The sequence below is a fragment of the Lolium perenne genome, chromosome 1, assembly GCF_019359855.2.
Source record: "Lolium perenne isolate Kyuss_39 chromosome 1, Kyuss_2.0, whole genome shotgun sequence".
Classification (NCBI taxonomy): domain Eukaryota; kingdom Viridiplantae; phylum Streptophyta; class Magnoliopsida; order Poales; family Poaceae; genus Lolium; species Lolium perenne.
Genome location: NC_067244.2, coordinates 261,003,332 through 261,022,727, shown reverse-complemented (window position 1 = coordinate 261,022,727; position 19,396 = coordinate 261,003,332). Strand labels below are relative to the sequence as shown.

The window sequence follows — 19,396 nt, the reverse complement described above, 5'->3', positions numbered from 1 at the left end:
ACAAATAGGAAGAGGAACACCAAATTTCTCTTTCAAGAACTAGATCTAGGGATTCCCTCACAAAGAAGGAAATTTGATTGGTGGGATTGTAGATCTAGACCTCCTCTCTATTTTTCCTCAAATATGAGCAAGAATCATGGAGGGATTAGACGAAGAGGAAGCTCTCAAATGTTAGCAATGGAAGAGAGGAAGTGGAGGAAGAAGAAGTTGGGAGAGAGAGAGGATGAAGAAGGCCTTAAAAAGAGGTCTCAGATTTCTGCCCGTTGGGGCCAAAATCGCGACTGGACGACAATGCCGGCCTGGAAACACCGACAGTGCTAGCCTGCTGCCGGTGGCAAAGCTGGTCTGGAGCCACCGGCAGTGCGGGCCTGGTCCCGATGGAAGTGCCGGCCTTCTCATGGCGGCAGTGCCGACCTTCCCGTTTGTACCCAAACACCCGATACAAAAACCTTAAAAATGTTTGCATCTGGACTCCTATTTCAATGATATTGGGCTCATTGAAATCAAAACAACGAACTCTACAACAATATGCATAGAAACATCATAGTCCAGCACAGGAGTATAGAAACAAATGAATAAAGGTTTTACCTATCTATAAAAGACAAACCGAAAAAACCTCTAATATGGAAAATGCAACAACTTGAGTTAGAAAATTCGGCTTTAGGTGAGACCAATTTTTTTGTAGAGAGGATGACATGAGATACCCCCACAAAGAGTAAAAATCTTAAGAATAACTGGGTAGATTTTCTATGGTAAAACCTCTCAATACGAGAAACCGAGAAAAACTCCAATATTGAAAACGCAACAAGTGATTCATGCGGAATCCGTTTTCGATGAACTAGATCTTGCTATGGAAATAACCACATGCTCTAAATCACCACATGGATAAGATCCAAATAACAACCAAGAAATATAATGCAAGGATGCAAAGGTTTGAGCTCTCTCCGAACGATACGACCGAGTTACTCACTCGAGAGCCCTCTTGATAGTACGGCAACTAAACTATAAACTGGTCTCCAACTACACCATGAGGCCAGTAAGAAAGGAACTTTATCAAGAGAAAACCTTAACCTTGCGCGTTTCTCCTTAGCTTGGTGAAGACAATCTTGACCGCAACAAGGTGGAACACCTTTATTGATTGTGTTCGTGTGACGAAGTCTTGTGGATTGCTCCCCCATAATCCACCATGTGAGAGCTTCTTCTTCGTCGCATCTTAACATAACCATGATCAACATCGGATGGCAAGCTGCAAGAATATGATCCCTTTGAGTTGGATCATCTTGAACTAGCACTTTTTGTTCATTCTTCATCATATTGATGTCTTGAAGTTAAACTTGAGGGCTCACTTCATCTTCATCTTCAAGACATACTTGACAATTGATATTCTTCATCAATTTCTTCTTATTGCAACCTTGAAGCCAACATATGTTTCAATCATTGACTATGGACAACTCCTAGAAATATAACTCAATGCAAACTTAGTCCATAGGGATTGTCATAAATTACCAAAAGCACACATGGGGTCTCCATGCACTTTCAATATTCCCAATTTTGGTAATTGATGACAATCTCTTTGAGAGTGTTTATATAAGAAATTTAAGAAACAAACAAGTTGAACACATAATGAAAAATCCCCCATAATATATGCACGTTTTGAATGAACTTTAATTTCATTGCATATATTGGCATGATGCAAAGCAACAAGATGCAATGCATGAAATGCAAATGCATGAAATTCAAATGCTTAAGCACAATGCAAAAACATAAACCAATTCCCTTAAACCCTCCAAACTTCTCCCCCATTGGCACCAATTGCCGAAATGGGTGAAAAATTTAGAAGCCAATATAGTGAGAGTTCCTCCATAATTTGAGTGGAATCAAATGCACTATACAATGACGAATACTCGAAAGTAATCACACTATAACGACGATCAAAGATTGCAAAAATATAACAAAGTCAAGACGCTTCAACAAATAAAGCAAGCAATCAAATGAACCAAAAAGAAAATACCAAGGGAAAGATAGATATTATGATAAGATCAAGAAGAGTGCTTTGAATAATATGATGAAGCTCCCCAAGGTTTGTGCACAAAACTAGACAATTTGCATTGTAGTATAAAGTGCACAAACATGGAATCATCACTCCCATAATATCATTCAAAATCTAATGATCACCACAAAATAGTGCTTTAAATAAAATGACAAAGCTCCCCAAGGTACATGCATAAATTAGATTGTTACATTTGAATACGATATGAATAACATGAAATCCTCACTCCCTCATTACCATTTAAAACACAAACATTCACAATAGATCATAGATAAAAAAATTAATCTTGCCACTTGCAACAAATAAATGGTTGATCAACAAGAGGCACCATAATAAAAGGCTCAACCAAAAGGATATGTGAGGGGCATGAACAAGCATATTATAAAACTAATACAAGGATGAGCAAAGAGCATCACCATAGTCTTCAATGAGTGATATTGCTTAACATGACCAACCAACACACAACAAATAACTAATATATCAAATGGAGATGTATCATCTCTTATGTGTATAAGTTTCTCTAAGTGGACAATATCACGAAGATGTTTATCCACAAATAAACATGTACACACAAAATAGATACACAAGAAATAGAACATGATATCCAACACGAAGTCATGCAATATACCAATAAGAATTTTTGCTTTAAAAGCATGGCCAGAGGCTCAATTTTATCTTATTGTATATTAATGAACTTCAACAACAAACACACCAAAGACATCACAAATATCAACAAGGGAAAGAACATAGTTGAGATGCTTTAAGAAGAGCAACAAGTATAACAAAGAAAGGATACCAAAACAAATAACTCAATTTGCACTTTCATCAATGATGCACATGTGAGGATCTTGAGGAATTAAAATGCAATAAAATTGCTAGATAGGCGTAGTCGGGATGGATGAATCGTGAGCATGATTTTATATACTTCCCAAAATATGTGCTCATCTCAATTTACTCACATTTGCAATACAGAGGTTCATTAAAATCTTTGCAAGACGCATAATATTTGCAAATCAAGAATTCATGCCAGGATGCAACCACACCGTTGGATGCTAGAAAAAAAATACATGAGAAGATACTTGTTACTGAGATATCATTGGTGTGGATGTAGTAGATATGAGTTCGTTGACCATTCTAGCTTGCCTCAAATTACATTGAGTCGCCTGATGACCCACAAGTATAGGGGGTGTATCGTAGTATTTTCGATAAGTAAGAATGTCGATCCCAACGAGGAGCAGAAGGTGTTGACAAGCAGTTTCGATGAAGGATTCACTGTAAATGCTCACAGACAAGTATTCAGGGGGTTTTAGTATAGCAGATGAATAAAGTACGAGTAAGTAAAGTGCGAGAGTAACAATTGCAGCAAGTGGCCCAATCCTTTTTAGCACAAAGGACAAGCCGGTTTGTTTACTTATAATGACCAAATGTTCTCGAGGACACACGGGATTTTAGTCTAGTGCTTTCGCTACATACGGCTAAATAATCTTCATTGTTATGATAAGTGTTGTGTGGGTGAACCTATGCTAATGTACCGCCCTTCCTAGGACTAATACATACTTGTGATTATACCCCTTGCAAGCGTCCGCAACTACAAGAAAGTAATTAAGAATAAATCTAACCACAGCCTTAAACTCTGAGATCCTGCTATCCCTCCTGCATCGATATACCAACGGGGGTTTAGGTTTCTGTCACTCCGGCAACCCCGCAATTGGCAAACAAGTACAAGATGCATTCCCCTAGGCCCATAAAGGTGAAGTGTCATGTAGTCGACGTTCACATGACACCACTAGAAGAATAACACCACAACTTAAATATCATAACATTGAATATTACTCAACCATAGTTCACTACTAACATTTAGACTTCACCCATGTCCTCAAGAACTAAACGAACTACTCACGAGACATCATATGGAACATGATCAGAGGTGATATGATGATGAATAACAATCTGAACATAAACCTTGGTTCAATGGTTTCACTCAATAGCATCAACAACAAGTAGAAATCGATACCGGGAGAGTTTCCCGTATCAAACAATCAAGATCAAACCCAAATTGCTACGGTGGTGACGGTGTCCAGCGGTGGAGACGGCGGTGATGATGGTGGAGATGATGATGATGGTGATGGAGATGATGTCCAGCTCGATGACGGTGACGATGGCGTCGATTTCCCCCTCCCGGAGGGAATTTCCCCGGCGGATCTCAGCCCGCCGGAGAGCTCTTTTCTCTCTGGTGTTCTCCGCCCTGCAGAGGCGGCTGTAACTCTTCGTGAGGTACCCTCTGTGGCTTAGGTCTTCGAGACGAAGGGTTTCGCGAAGAAAAGGAGGCGAAAGGGGCTGTGGGGCCCCCACACCACAAGGTGGCGCGGCCAGGCCATGGGCCGCGCCGACCTGTGGTCTGGCCCCACCTTGGGCCTTCTCAGCTCCCCCTTCTGGATTCCTTCGTCATCTGAAAAAATAGGATTTTTGGTATAATTTCCTTCCACAGTTGATCTTCCGAAATATTGCGTTCTGACGGTGCTTTTTCCAGCAGAATCCTGGCTCCGGTGCTCGATCCTCCAATAATGATGAAACATGCGAAATAGATGAAATAACATAAGTATTGTGTCCAAATATGAAATATATCAATGAATAACAGCAAATTATGATATAAAATAGTGATGCAAATTGGACGTATCAACTCCCCCCAAGCTTAGACTTCGCTTGTCCCCAAGCGAAACTGAACTCAGTAAACAGGACCACATGTTTATGGAGTGAAGAGTCGATAAATAAAATACGGACAAGAAGCATCATATTCATTCACACAAGACATTCTAGTAAACAACTTCCTCATATAACTCAACTTGAAACAAGTATAAAGTAATCACAAATAAAGGTGCATAAGAAATCATAGTTGGTGATGGCAAACTTCGTTCTTGGTCAGAGAACAATTAACAAATTATACTTATCTCATTGAGCAGCGCTCTCATGTAAAAGTTTATATGGCACAACTTGCATACTCAATCATAATAGTCTCCTCATAATCATTGATAACTTGCAAAGCTATATTCATTCAGATAAAACTTGTACTAAACAAGGAAGAATAAAAGACATGATGAAGCAAATCACGATATAATGGTTTGATCACAACTACTCAAATGCTTGCTGGAGATGGAGGGAAATAGGTTTACTGACTCAACATAAAGTAAAAGAAAGGCCCTTCGCAGAGGGAAGCAGTGATTAAATCATGTGCTAGAGCTTTTTCAGTTTTGAAATCATATAGAGATAATAAAAGTAACATTTTGAGAGGTGTTTGTTGTTGTCAACGACTGGTAGCGGGTACTCTAACCCCCTTGCCAGACAACCTTCAAAGAGCGGCTCCCATTTTATTTTTATTTTGTGTGGCACTCCTTCCAACCTTTCTTTCACAAACCATGGCTAACCGAATCCTCGGGTGCCTGCCAACAATCTCATACCATGAAGGAGTGCCTTTTTATTTTTAGTTTTATTATGATGACACTCCCCCCAACCTTTGCTTACACAAGCCATGGCTAACCAAATCCTTCGGGTGTCGTCCATCAATCACATACCATGGAGGAGTGTCTATTTAGATTAATTAATTCGGGACTGGGAATCCCATTGCCAGCTCTTTTTGCAAAATTATTGGATAAGCGGATGAAGCCACTAGTCCATTGGTGAAAGTTGCCCAACAAGATTGAAAGATAAAACACCACATACTTCCTCATGAGCTATAAAACATTGACACAAATAAGAGATAATAAGTTTTGAATTGTTTAAAGGTAGCATACAAAGTATTTACTTGGAATGGCAGAAAATACCATGTAGTAGGTAGATATGGTGGACACAAAATGACACAGGTTTGGGCTAAGGTTTGGATGTACGAGAAGTATTCCCTCTCAGTACAGGTCTTTGGCTAGGAAGGTTAATTAGCAAGCATAAGAATCGAGGGAAACAAACAAAAATACATGTGATAGAAACAATCATGCATCTTCCTTGTAAGCACAAACAATTTTAACTTCAGAATAATAAGCTATGAGCTAACAAGAAAGAAAGACAATGAAACATCTACATGTATTTCTCTTTTCTACTTAAATCTCAAAGTGTTGTTGCTATTGACCAATGCTAAGTTTGCCAAAACCAAATAGATTTATTTAATGCTCCCAAAGTGATACCAATACTAACAACAAGGTAAATCATATAATAGAGATTGCAAACTAAAATAAGATGTGCAATATGTAAATGATAAGACTTCTCATTAATATTCCATAACGATAACTCACACCAAGGGATACATAGACAACCAACTAAAGGAGAGATACTTCCAAACTGCAACCCATCTTATATGATAACTTCCCTACTCATGATATGACACTACTTGACAGTAAAAAGTAAAAGGTAGTGATGATATGATACCGCGGCACTCCCCCAAGCTTGGAACAAACCAAGGGGATGCCAATACCGATGATGAATTACTCCTTCGGTGATGGTGGTGATAAATTCTTGACAAGCTTCTCAACAAGCTCCTGAAGCTCATCAATCTTGTACGTGAGGTTGCGAATCATCTCCGAATTGTGCTCGACGCGATTAAGAAGTATGTCCGACGGCGAGTCCCAATTCTTGGAGTTATTTCCCCACTCTTCTCCCTCAGGCTTCGTCCTTCCTGCAGTGTTAGAACGATCTATATCCCAATTGCTAGGCAATGCTGCCCTGGGAATCCTTTCAATTTGATTATTGAAAATTAGATTGCGGAAGGGATGGTGAGTGCCTGATAAAGATGTCTTCGGAGCTAGGTAATGACGTGGAACCCATCCTCCGGTGCGAATTCTTGCGCTTTTGTTTGCACTAAAAGGGTTGTCCACCACCTTGATGCTTGCGACGGTAGCACGCGGGTGTGTGCGCGAGTCTTCCTCCACCTCTTCTTCATTCTCCTCCTTGACGCTCTTGTCCTCCTCTTTCCACTCAAGATCTTGATTATCTTCATCCGGAAACTTCTTGCCCTTGTTCTTGGAGACCATGGTGCTTCTAAGCTGAAAATAGATCCTGGCAGAAACAGCTGATACGTCCAATTTGCATCACTATTTTATATCATAATTTGCTGTTATTCATTGATATATTTCATATTGGGACACAATACTTATGTTATTTCATCTATTTTGCATGTTTCATCATTATTGGAGGATCAAGCACCGGAGCCAGGATTCTGCGGGAAAAATCACCGTCAGAACGCAATATTTCGGAAGATCAACTGTGGAAGGAAATTATACCAAAAATCCTATTTTTCAAGATGACGAAGGAAGCCAGAAGGAGGAGCCAGGAGGACCCAGGGTGGGCCCACACCCTAGGGCGGCGCGGCCCATGGCCTGGCCGCGCCGCCATGTGGTGTGGGGGGCCCACGGCCCCTTTCGCCTCCTTTTCTTCGTGAAACCCTTCGTCCCGAAGACCTAAGCCACAGAGGGTTCCTCACGAAGAGTTACAGCCGCCTCTGCGGGGCGGAGAACACCAGAGAGAAAAGAGCTCTCCGGCGGGCAGGAATCCGCCGGGGAAATTCCCTCCGGGAGGGGGAAATCGACGCCATCGTCACCGTCATCGAGCTGGACATCATCTCTATCACCATCATCATCATCTCCACCATCATCACCGCCGTCTCCTCCGCAGCACCTCGTCACCGCCGTAGCAATTTGGGTTTGATCTTGATTGTTTGATAGGGGAAACTCTCCCGGTATCGATCTCTACTTGTTGTTGATGCTATTGAGTGAAACCATTGAACCAAGTTTATGTTCAGATTGTTATTCATCATCATATCACCTCTGATCATGTTCCATATGATGTCTCGTGAGTAGTTCGTTTAGTTCTTGAGGACATGGGTGAAGTCTAAATGTTAGTAGTGAACTATGGATGAGTAATATTCAATGGTATGATACTTAAGTTGTGGTGTTATTCTTCTAGTGGTGTCATGTGAACGTCGACTACATGACACTTCACCATTTATGGGCCTAGGGGAATGCATCTTGTATTCGTTTGCTAATTGCGGGGTTGCCGGAGTGACAGAAACCTAAACCCCCGTTGGTATATCGATGCAGGAGGGATCGCAGGATCTCAGAGTTTAAGGCTGTGGTTAGATTTATTCTTAATTACTTTCTTGTAGTTGCGGATGCTTGCAAGGGGTATAATCACAAGTATGTATTAGTCCTAGGAAGGGCGGTACATTAGCATAGGTTCACCCACACAACACTTATCATAACAATGAAGATTATTTAGCCGTATGTAGCGAAAGCACTAGACTAAAATCCCGTGTGTCCTCGAGAACGTTTGGTCATTATAAGTAAACAAACCGGCTTGTCCTTTGTGCTAAAAAGGATTGGGCCACTCGCTGCAATTGTTACTCTCGCACTTTACTTACTCGTACTTTATTCAACTCGTTACATCAAAACCCCCTGAATACTTGTCTGTGAGCATTTACAGTGAATCCTTCATCGAAACTGCTTGTCAACACCTTCTGCTCCTCGTTGGGATCGACATTCTTACTTATCGAAAATACTACGATACACCCCCTGTACTTGTGGGTCATCAAGACTATTTTCTGGCGCCGTTGCCGGGGAGTGAAGCGCTATTGGTAAGTGGAATTGGTAAGGAAAACCTTTACTGTTTGTGCTGATTTTATTTCTGCCTGCTGCTATAAGTCATTATGGAGAGATCTTCTCTTCAATTTCTATTTGGGAAATCTACTACTACTGCAACGGTAGTGGATGAGGCGCCAGGTGAGGAAGTGATACCATATAAAATACCTATGAAAATTATTGAACGTGTTATGGATAACCGCTATGAAGGGGATGGAACTGTCCACCCAGGTGATCATTTATTGTTCTTACATGAATTATGCGGTTTATTCAAGTGTGCAGGTATTGCTATGGATGAAGTGAGGAAGAAACTATTCTCTTTATCATTGTCTGGTAAGGCGGCGCATTGGTATAAATTACTGGATAATGGGGATTCTCTTGAATGGAATGATATTGTGCCCCGGTTTTATTCTAAGTTCTATCCTCCAAGTGAAATTCACAAGGATCGGAATCGCATATATAATTTTTGGCCTCATGATGGAGAGAGTATTGCCCAAGCTTGGGGGAGATTGAAGTCTTTAATGCTCAAATGCCCCATTCATGAGCTTCCTGGTAATGTTATTATTGATAATTTCTATGCAAGACTTTCTTTTCAAGACAAGACCTTGCTGGATACTTCTTGTTCTGGATCATTTACACGCAACAAAGAAGAGTTTAAAAGGGACCTTCTTGATCGGATCCAAGAAAATACTGAAGGATGGGAGAACGACAAGGATAGAGAATCAGGTATAATTTATGATTATAAATGCGTTGAAGCTTTTATGGATACTGATAAATTTCGTAATATGAGTGCTACATATGGTCTTGATTCTCAAGTTGCTGCAAATCTTTATAAAGCTTTTGCCTCTCATTATGAATTGCCAAAGAAGAATTTTGATAAGTATCATGAACCTTATAAAGATAAAATTGATTCATCTGTTAATAAATGCGTTGTAGTTGAAACTGCTGATCATGTTATTCCTGAAGCTTATATTGAAAAAACTCCTTTCCCTGCTAAAATGAAGGAGTACTCTGTTATAAATAGTGCGGTTCATAAAAGTGAAAAGAAACCCGTAGAACCTGAAGAACAAATAAAAGTTGAACCTGCTGTTGCAATAATTAAAGATCTTGTGACTGAAAATGTGGAGGATGGTCATATTATTTTCTGTGAAGATGCTTCTAATATTGTTTCACATCCTAATAAACCCAAACAAGCTAGTGTTCCTATGCTATCTGTTAGAATTGGTGATCATTGCTATTATGGATTATGTGATATTGGTGCAAGTGTTAGTGCTATTCCTTATGAGCTTTACACGGAGATTATGCACGAAATTGATTCTTGTGAACTTGAAGATATTGATGTGGTTATTCAGCTGGCTAATAGAGAAACTATTTCTCCAATTGGTATTGTTCGAGATGTGGAAGTTTTATGCGGTAAGATTAAATATCCTGCTGACTTTTTGGTACTTGGTTCTGCTGCTAGTGATTATTGTCCTATTATTTTTGGTAGACCTTTTCTAAATACTTGTGGAGCTATTATAGATTGCAAGAAAGAGAAAATTTTGACTAAATTTGCTGGTGAATCTTATGAGTTTAACTTCTCTAAATTTACTAAAACTCCTTATAAAGCTGATTTGCCTAGTGATGATTTTAAAATGGAGCAGTGTGCATCTATTGTTCTTGTTCCTAACAATCCTTTGCAGCAACATTTGGAGTATAGCGCGAGTGAAGTTTTTAGGAAGGAAAGAGATGAGCTTGAGGAAATTTTTCTTCGCCAACCTATTCTCAAGCATGATTTACCGGTGGAAGATTTGGGTACAACACCGCCACCAAAGGAAGATCCTGTTTTTGATTTAAAGCCTTTACCTGATAATCTTAAATATGCTCATATTGATGATAAGAAAATATATCCTGTTATTATTAGTTCTAAGCTTTCAGAGATTGAGGAAGAAAGGTTATTGGAAATATTGAAGAAGCACCGAGGCGCTATTGGCTATACTCTTGATGATTTGAAGGGGATTTCTCCGTCTATTTGCCAACATGCTATTAATATGGAAGATGATGCAAAGCCTGTTGTTGAACCTCAGCGTCGTCTAATTCCGAAGATGAAGGAAGTGGTAAGGAATGAGGTATTAAGACTTCTTGAAGCTGGTATTATATATCCTATTGCTGATAGTAGATGGGTTAGTCCTGTGCATTGCGTTCCCAAGAAAGGAGGAATGACTGTTGTGCCTAATGATAATGATGAGCTCATCCCTCAAAGAGTAGTTGTAGGGTATAGAATGTGCATTGATTTTCGGAAAGTTAATAAAGTTACTAAGAAAGATCATTACCCTTTACCATTTATTGATCAAATGCTAGAAAGATTGTCTAAAAATACTCATTCTTGCTTTCTTGATGGTTATTCTTTTCACAAATTGCTGTTAAAGCTAAAGATCAAGAGAAAACCACTTTCACTTGTCCCTATGGAACTTATGCTTATAGACGTATGCCTTTTGGTTTATGTAATGCTCCTGCTACTTTTCAAAGATGCATGTCTGCTATTTTTCATGGTTTTTGTGAAAGTATTGTAGAGGTATTCATGGATGATTTTTCCGTCTATGGGAATTCTTTTGATAGTTGCTTGCGAAACCTTGATAAAGTTTTGCAGAGATGTGAAGAAACTAACCTTGTTCTTAATTGGGAGAAATGCCACTTTATGGTTAATGAAGGAATTGTATTGGGACATAAAATTTCTGAGAGAGGTATTGAAGTTGATAGAGCTAAAGTTGAAGCAATTGAGAAGATGCCCTATCCGAGGGATGTTAAAGGTATTCGTAGTGTTCTTGGTCATGCTGGGTTTTATAGGAGGTTTATTAAAGATTTCTCCAAGATTTCAAAACCTCTTACTAATCTTCTTCAAAAAGATGTACCATTTGTTTTTGATGATGATTGTAAGGAAGCTTTTGAAACTCTTAAGAAAGCCTTAACAACTGCTCCTATAGTTGAACCTCCTGATTGGAACTTACCATTTGAAATTATGTGTGATGCTAGTGATTTTGCTGTAGGCGCTATTCTTGGACAGCGAGTAGATAAAAAACTGAATGTTATTCATTATGCTAGTAAAACTCTTGATGCTGCTCAAAGAAATTATGCTACAACTGAAAAAGAATTATTAGCTGTAGTCTTTGCTTGTGATAAATTTAGATCTTATATTGTTGATTCAAAAGTTACTATTCATACTGATCATGCTGCAATTAGATACCTTATGACTAAGAAAGATGCTAAGCCGAGGCTTATTAGATGGGTACTTCTTTTGCAAGAATTTGATTTACATATTGTAGATAGGAAAGGTGCTGATAATCCTGTTGCTGATAATTTGTCTAGATTGGAAAATATTGCTTATAATCCTGTTCCTGTTAATGATAGTTTTCCAAATGAACAATTGGCTGTAATAAAGGTGAGCTCACGAGACAGTCCTTGGTATGCTGATTATGCTAACTTTATTGTTTCCAAGTACTTGCCTCCAACCTTTTCAAATTTCAGCAAAGGAGGAAATTCTTTTATGACTTGAGGCATTATTTCTGGGATGACCCACACTTATATAAAGAAGGAGTGGATGGTATTATGCGAAGGTGTGTTCCCGAATATGAACAACAAGAGATATTGAGTAAATGTCATGGTAGTGCTTATGGAGGACATCACGCCGGAGAAAGAACCGCGCAAAAGGTTCTACAATCAGGTTTTTATTGGCCAACTCTCTTCAAGGATGCAAGAAAGTTTATTTTATCTTGTGATGAATGCCAAAGGGTTGGTAATATCTCCAGACGTAATGAAATGCCTATGAATTATACTCTTGTTATTGAACCGTTTGATTGTTGGGGATTTGACTTCATGGGACCTTTTCCCTCTTCAGAAGGTAACACTCATATACTTGTTGCTGTTGATTATGTTACTAAATGGGTGGAAGCTATACCTACAAAAAGTGCTGATGGTGAGACCTCTTTAAGAATGCTTTTGGATATTATTTTTCCTAGATTTGGAGTGCCTAGATATATTATGACTGATGGAGGTTCTCATTTTATTCATGGAGGTTTTAGAAAAACTCTTGCTAAGTATGGTATTAATCATAGAATTGCTTCTGCATATCATCCTCAAACTAGTGGTCAAGTAGAATTATCAAATAGAGAGATTAAATCTATTTTGGGAAAGACCGTTAATAAAACTAGAAAGAATTGGGCTAGTAAATTGAAGGATGCACTATGGGCTTATAGAACTGCTTATAAAAATCCCATGGGAATGTCACCTTATAAAATGGTTTATGGGAAAGCTTGTCATTTACCTTTAGAACTAGAGCACAAAGCTTATTGGGCTGTTAGAGAGTTAAATAAAGATCCTAAACTTGCCGGTGATAAGAGGTTGTTGCAATTGAGTTCTCTAGATGAATGGAGAAGTGAAGCTTATGAAAATGCTAAACTCTTTAAAGAGAAAGTTAAAAAATGGCATGATAGGAGGATTATCAAAAGAGAATTTAATATTGGGGATAAAGTCCTATTGTATCGGTCTCGTCTCAGATTCTTTGCAGGGAAATTACTCTCAAAATGGGAAGGACCATATGTTGTCGAGGAGGTGTATCATTCAGGAGCAATCAAAATTAGCTCTCTCCAAGGCAATGCTACGCAAGTGGTGAATGGACAAAGACTCAAGCATTATATCTCGGGTGATTCCTACAATGTTGATGTTGATATTATTCAAGTGGAAACACCGGAGGCTTTCATCAAAAAGCAAATTGACAGTCCGCCAGAACCCGACTTTGAATAGGTAACGGTACTGGTAATGAAAAGTACGCAATTTACTTTCCGAACAATATTTTTGCTGTTTTTGGAAAATATGAAAAATTACGAGTTCGAAACGGAGTGGAAAGGACGCACGAGGGGGCGCCACCATAGGCCGGCGCGGCCAAGCCTGGGCCCGCGCCGCCCTATGGTTTGGCCGCCCCGTCGCCCCTTTCCGACTCTAGTTCGATCTGGTACTTTCCTTATGTCGCAAAAATTTTTGCTATATAATCCCCCGGACCCCTGGAGGTCTGTATATCGTGTTCTCGACGTGTTTTGTTTCGAGCTGTTTCTGCCAGGAATTATTTCGGATCTAGAGCCATCATGTCTTCGTCGGAAACTCCGAAGGACAGCTCCGGAAAGGATGTTGGCAACTTGTACATGGAGGAGCTGAGGATGCACCCCAAGGAGTTGCTGCTCGTTGAAGGAGAACTGCAGGTCAAGGATGTCCAGGGTCCTAAAGGAGAAGGGAGCTTGGAAGACAGGATGGAGAAGCTAGAACAAGAGGTTTTCAAGTACAAGAAGATGGCTGAGCGTGAGGTGGATATCTTCCACAGGATTGTGTCTGAACTCATTGCCGAACATGAGAAGGAGACTGCAAAGCTTTGGAGCGACATCCTCTCACTTCACGACACCACCAACAAGCTCCAAGCACAACTCTATGACGTTCAGAATCAGAACTGTGAGTATGAAAACAGGTTTAAATACATAAGCCGTGCTACTAGTTTCAGGATTCCCGAGACCAAGATGTCGTTTCTTGATGGAGAGCCTCTTCCTTGGAAGTCTGATGACGGGAGTTCATCACCACCATCGCCGCAGGAGTAATTCATCATCTGTATTGGCATCCCCTTGGTTTGTTCCAAGCTTGGGGGAGTGCCGCGGTATCACATTATCACTACCTTTTACTTTTATTGTCAAGTAGTGTCATATCATGAGTAGGGAAGTTATCATATAAGATGGGTTGCAGTGTGGAAGTATCTCTCCTTTAGTTGGTTATCTATGTATCCCTTGGTGTGAGTTATCGTTATGGAATATTAATGAGAAGTCTTATCATTTACATATTGCACATCTTATTTTAGTTTGCAATCTCTATTATATGATTTACCTTGTCATTAGTATTGGTATCACTTTGGGAGCATTGAATAAATCTATTTGGTTTTGGCAAACTTAGCATTGGTCAATGGCAACAACACTTTGAGGTTTAAGTAGAAAAGAGAAATACATGTAGATGCTTCATTGTCTTTCTTTCTTGTTAGCTCATAGCTTATTATTCTGAAGTTAAAATTGTTTGTGCTTACAAGGAAGATGCATGATTGTTTCTATCACATGTATATTTGTTTGTTTCCCTCGACTCTTATGCTTGCTAATTAACCTTGCTAGCCAAAGACCTGTACTGAGAGGGAATACTTCTCGTGCATCCAAACCTTAACCCAAACCTATGTCATTTGTGTCCACCATACCTACCTACTACATGGTATTTTCTGCCATTCCAAGTAAATACTTCATGTGCTACCTTTAAACAATTCAAAATTTAGTATCTCTTATTTGTGTTAATGTTTTATAGCTCATGAGAAAGTATGTGGTGTTTTATCTTTCAATCTTGTTGGGCAACTTTCACCAATGGACTAGTGGCTTCATCCGCTTATCCAATAATTTTGCAAAAGAGCTGGCAATGGGATTCCCAGTCCCAAATTAATTAAACTAAATAGACACTCCTCCATGGTATGTGATTGATGGACGGCACCCGAAGGATTCGGTTAGCCATGGCTTGTGTAAGCAAAGGTTGGGGGGAGTGTCATCATCATAATAAAGCTAAAATAAAAAGGCACTCCTTCATGGTATGAGATTGTTGGCAGGCACCCGAGGATTCGGTTAGCCATGGTTTGTGAAAGAAAGGTTGGAAGGAGTGCCACACACAAAATCAAAATAATATGGGAGCCGCTCTTTGAAGGTTTGTCTGGCAAGGGGGTTAGAGTACCCGCTACCAGTCGTTGACAACAACAAACACCTCTCAAAATGTTACTTTTATCATCTCTATATGATTTCAAAATTGAAAAAGCTCTAGCACATGATTTAATCCCTGCTTCCCTCTGCGAAGGGCCTGTCTTTTACTTTGTGTTGAGTCAGTAAACCTATTTCCCTCCATCTCAAACAAGCATTTGAGTAGTTGTGATCAAACCACTATATTGTGATTTACTTCATCATGTTTTTATTTTTCCTTGTTCAGTACAAGTTTTATCTTAATGAATATAGCTTTGCAAGTTATCAATGATCACGAAGAAACCATTATGATTGAGTATGCAAGTTGTGCCTTATAAACTTTAACATGAGAGCGCTGCTCAATGAGATAAATACAATCTGTTAATTGTTCTCTGACCAAGAACGAAGTTTGCCATCACCAATTATGATTTCTTATGCACCTTTATTTGTGATTACCTTATACTTGTTTCAAGTTGAGTTATATGAGGAAGTTGTTTACTATAATGTCTTGTGTGAATGAATATGATGCTTCTTGTCCGTATTTTATTTATCGACTCTTCACTCCATAAACATGTGGTCCTGTCTATCGAGCTCAGTTTCGCTTGGGGACAAGCGAAGTCTAAGCTTGGGGGGAGTTGATACGTCCAATTTGCATCACTATTTTATATCATAATTTGCTGTTATTCATTGATATATTTCATATTGGGACACAATACTTATGTTATTTCATCTATTTTGCATGTTTCATCATTATTGGAGGATCAAGCACCGGAGCCAGGATTCTGCGGGAAAAAGCACCGTCGTAACGCAATATTTCGGAAGATCAACTGTGGAAGGAAATTATACCAAAAATCCTATTTTTCAAGATGACGAAGGAAGCCGAAGGAGGAGCCAGAGGACTCAGTGGTGGGCCCACACCCTAGGGCGGCGCGGCCCATGGCCTGGCCGCGCCGCCAGGTGTGGGGGGCCCACGGCCCCTTTCGCCTCCTTTTCTTCGCGAAACCCTTCGTCCCGAAGACCTAAGCCACAGAGGGTTCCTCACGAAGAGTTACAGCCGCCTCTGCGGGGCGGAGAACACCAGAGAGAAAAGAGCTCTCCGGCGGGCAGGAATCCGCCGGGGAAATTCCCTCCGGGAGGGGGAAATCGACGCCATCGTCACCGTCATCGAGCTGGACATCATCTCCATCACCATCATCATCATCTCCACCGTCATCACCGCCGTCTCCTCCGCAGCACCTCGTCACCGCCGTAGCAATTTGGGTTTGATCTTGATTGTTTGATAGGGGAAACTCTCCCGGTATCGATCTCTACTTGTTGTTGATGCTATTGAGTGAAACCATTGAACCAAGTTTATGTTCAGATTGTTATTCATCATCATATCACCTCTGATCATGTTCCATATGATGTCTCGTGAGTAGTTCGTTTAGTTCTTGAGGACATGGGTGAAGTCTAAATGTTAGTAGTGAACTATGGATGAGTAATATTCAATGGTATGATACTTAAGTTGTGGTGTTATTCTTCTAGTGGTGTCATGTGAACGTCGACTACATGACACTTCACCATTTATGGGCCTAGGGGAATGCATCTTGTATTCGTTTGCTAATTGCGGGGTTGCCGGAGTGACAGAAACCTAAACCACCGTTGGTATATCGATGCAGGAGGGATCGCAGGATCTCAGAGTTTAAGGCTGTGGTTAGATTTATTCTTAATTACTTTCTTGTAGTTGCGGATGCTTGCAAGGGGTATAATCACAAGTATGTATTAGTCCTAGGAAGGGCGGTACATTAGCATAGGTTCACCCACACAACACTTATCATAACAATGAAGATTATTTAGCCGTATGTAGCGAAAGCACTAGACTAAAATCCCGTGTGTCCTCGAGAACGTTTGGTCATTATAAGTAAACAAACCGGCTTGTCCTTTGTGCTAAAAAGGATTGGGCCACTCGCTGCAATTGTTACTCTCGCACTTTACTTACTCGTACTTTATTCAACTGTTACATCAAAACCCCCTGAATACTTGTCTGTGAGCATTTACAGTGAATCCTTCATCGAAACTGCTTGTCAACACCTTCTGCTCCTCGTTGGGATCGACATTCTTACTTATCGAAAATACTACGATACACCCCCTATACTTGTGGGTCATCAACAGCTCGAAACAAAACTCGTCGAGAAAGCGATACACGGACCTCCAGGGGTCCGGGGGATTATATAGCAAAAATTTCCACGACCAAAGGAAAGTACGAGATCGAACTAGAGTCGAAAAGGGGCGACGAGGCGGCCAGACCATAGGGCGGCGCGGGCCCAGGCCAGGTAAGGGTTTGAAACTTGTTTGAGAAGATTAAGAAAACATTTAGTAGTCCTACAGAACTGGAATCACTCAATTTGGTTCAAATATGGATTTTTGGTGATTTAAAAGCTAACAGCCATGTCTGCAGAACACACAGAACAAGTTTAATTCACCACAAATCGTACATCAATCACAAAAATATGAGGTCAGCTGCATCTGAAAGGTATTGAATAGGTGGTTCTTACCCAATTTGTTTCACTCAAAGATTCGTTCCCAAGCTCCTGGTTTAATTCGACAAAGTCAGATCTGACCAGATCTTGACCTGTGAACCATTTCAGTTTCAGGAGGTCAATCGAAGTGAAACCACCGCCAAAATGAAGGTATTGAAGAGGGCTTTCACCTAAAGTTGAGTTTGCTCAAAAAGGTTTCGTAAAACGGAACAAATCTAACAAACAGTGAATCTGCATGTTTACAGAACTTTATCTACCACGGACAATCTGTAACGAATTTGAGGATGAGACCAACGCCAAGTTGTGGATATTTTCCGTATCTATCTGCGGAACTTTGAATCACTCGATTTGGATCTGCGCACGAGATTTGGTGGATTTTACAAGTTCGTACCAGAATCTGAAACAGCAAGATAGCAGAAATTACTGCAAGTATTTGGACGAACTTTGCTCAAGAACTTCAGATCTGAGGATAGCTCAAGCTTCTCCATGCTTGGACCAACATGCACCTGCATCAAGATCCAATCTTAGCAATGGATGAAGAGGAAGAGGAGAGAAAACCATCTAGGGTTGGGGAGAAGAAGGAGAGGGAGGCTCTCATGGTGAGGAGGAGCTTGAGGGAGGAGGGAGCTTCATCTTGGAGTGCCTTCCATGGCCATGGCCGGCCATGGGAGCAAGGGGCAGCAGCATTTTCGTGGGGGAGAGGTAGAGGAGAGTGTGAGGGAGTGGAGTGTGAGAAAAATGACCAAAGGAGGAGGGAGTGGCCGGCCAAGGGCCAATTTATAGAGGGAGAGGGGTGGCTGCCTCCTTATTTGATTGGCCAAGCTGGGTGGCTGCCCATTTAGTGATTGGGGTAGTTGGGAGGCAAGGCTTGGAAGAGAAGGAAATGAGGAGGGAGGGCTGGCCGAATTTTCTTGCCATGGCCGGCTCCTTCTTGACAACCACAAGTGAACAAACAAAGTGCAATGCCACTTCATGAATGTCGACCAAGGTTGAGTATTTGAGGGGTTTGCTAAAAATGGTTTGATGATGTATTAAAATTTGGGAGAGAGGTGATAATAAACATTGGTGGCAATGTTGGAGAATAAAGTACTTTGATCAAATTATCAATTTGGCCAAGAGATGATGGTGGTGATGGTGGTTGAGACAATGGTAGAGCAAGATTAAGAGAGATGGTGAGTGAAATAACCATATACCCACAATGAAGAATATGGGGACTTAAATCATGAATTCATGAGGTCAAGGTAATGATGGAAAATAATATAAATTTCTCTACAAATGAGAGGTCAATAGGGAGTGAGTTGAAAGTATCAAATGATCATCCATTTGATCCAGAATTGGAGGATGGAGGGGATACAATGTGGTGGATCAGAGATGTGCATAAGATGTGCAAGAGTTGTCATTTGAAATAGATCTTGTTTGAAAAGTATTTGAAACACC

The 19,396-nt window shown here is 40.3% G+C and overlaps 1 long non-coding RNA gene across 2 annotated transcripts; it reads right to left on the bottom strand.

The window, feature by feature from the left end:
- Positions 1-17,794: 17,794 nt before the first annotated feature.
- LOC127327763 (uncharacterized) lies at positions 17,795-18,739 on the bottom strand. Of its 2 annotated transcripts, XR_011751207.1 has the most exons (4): positions 18,403-18,739; positions 18,217-18,313; positions 17,975-18,129; positions 17,795-17,871 (listed from the first exon to the last, which is right to left on the bottom strand). It is a non-coding gene; the product is annotated as an uncharacterized lncRNA (long non-coding RNA). The 2 variants fall into 2 exon arrangements; XR_007868714.2 differs by lacking the exon at positions 17,795-17,871 and having other exon boundaries at positions 17,888-18,129; positions 18,403-18,738.
- Between the last annotated feature and the right edge of the window lie 657 nt (positions 18,740-19,396).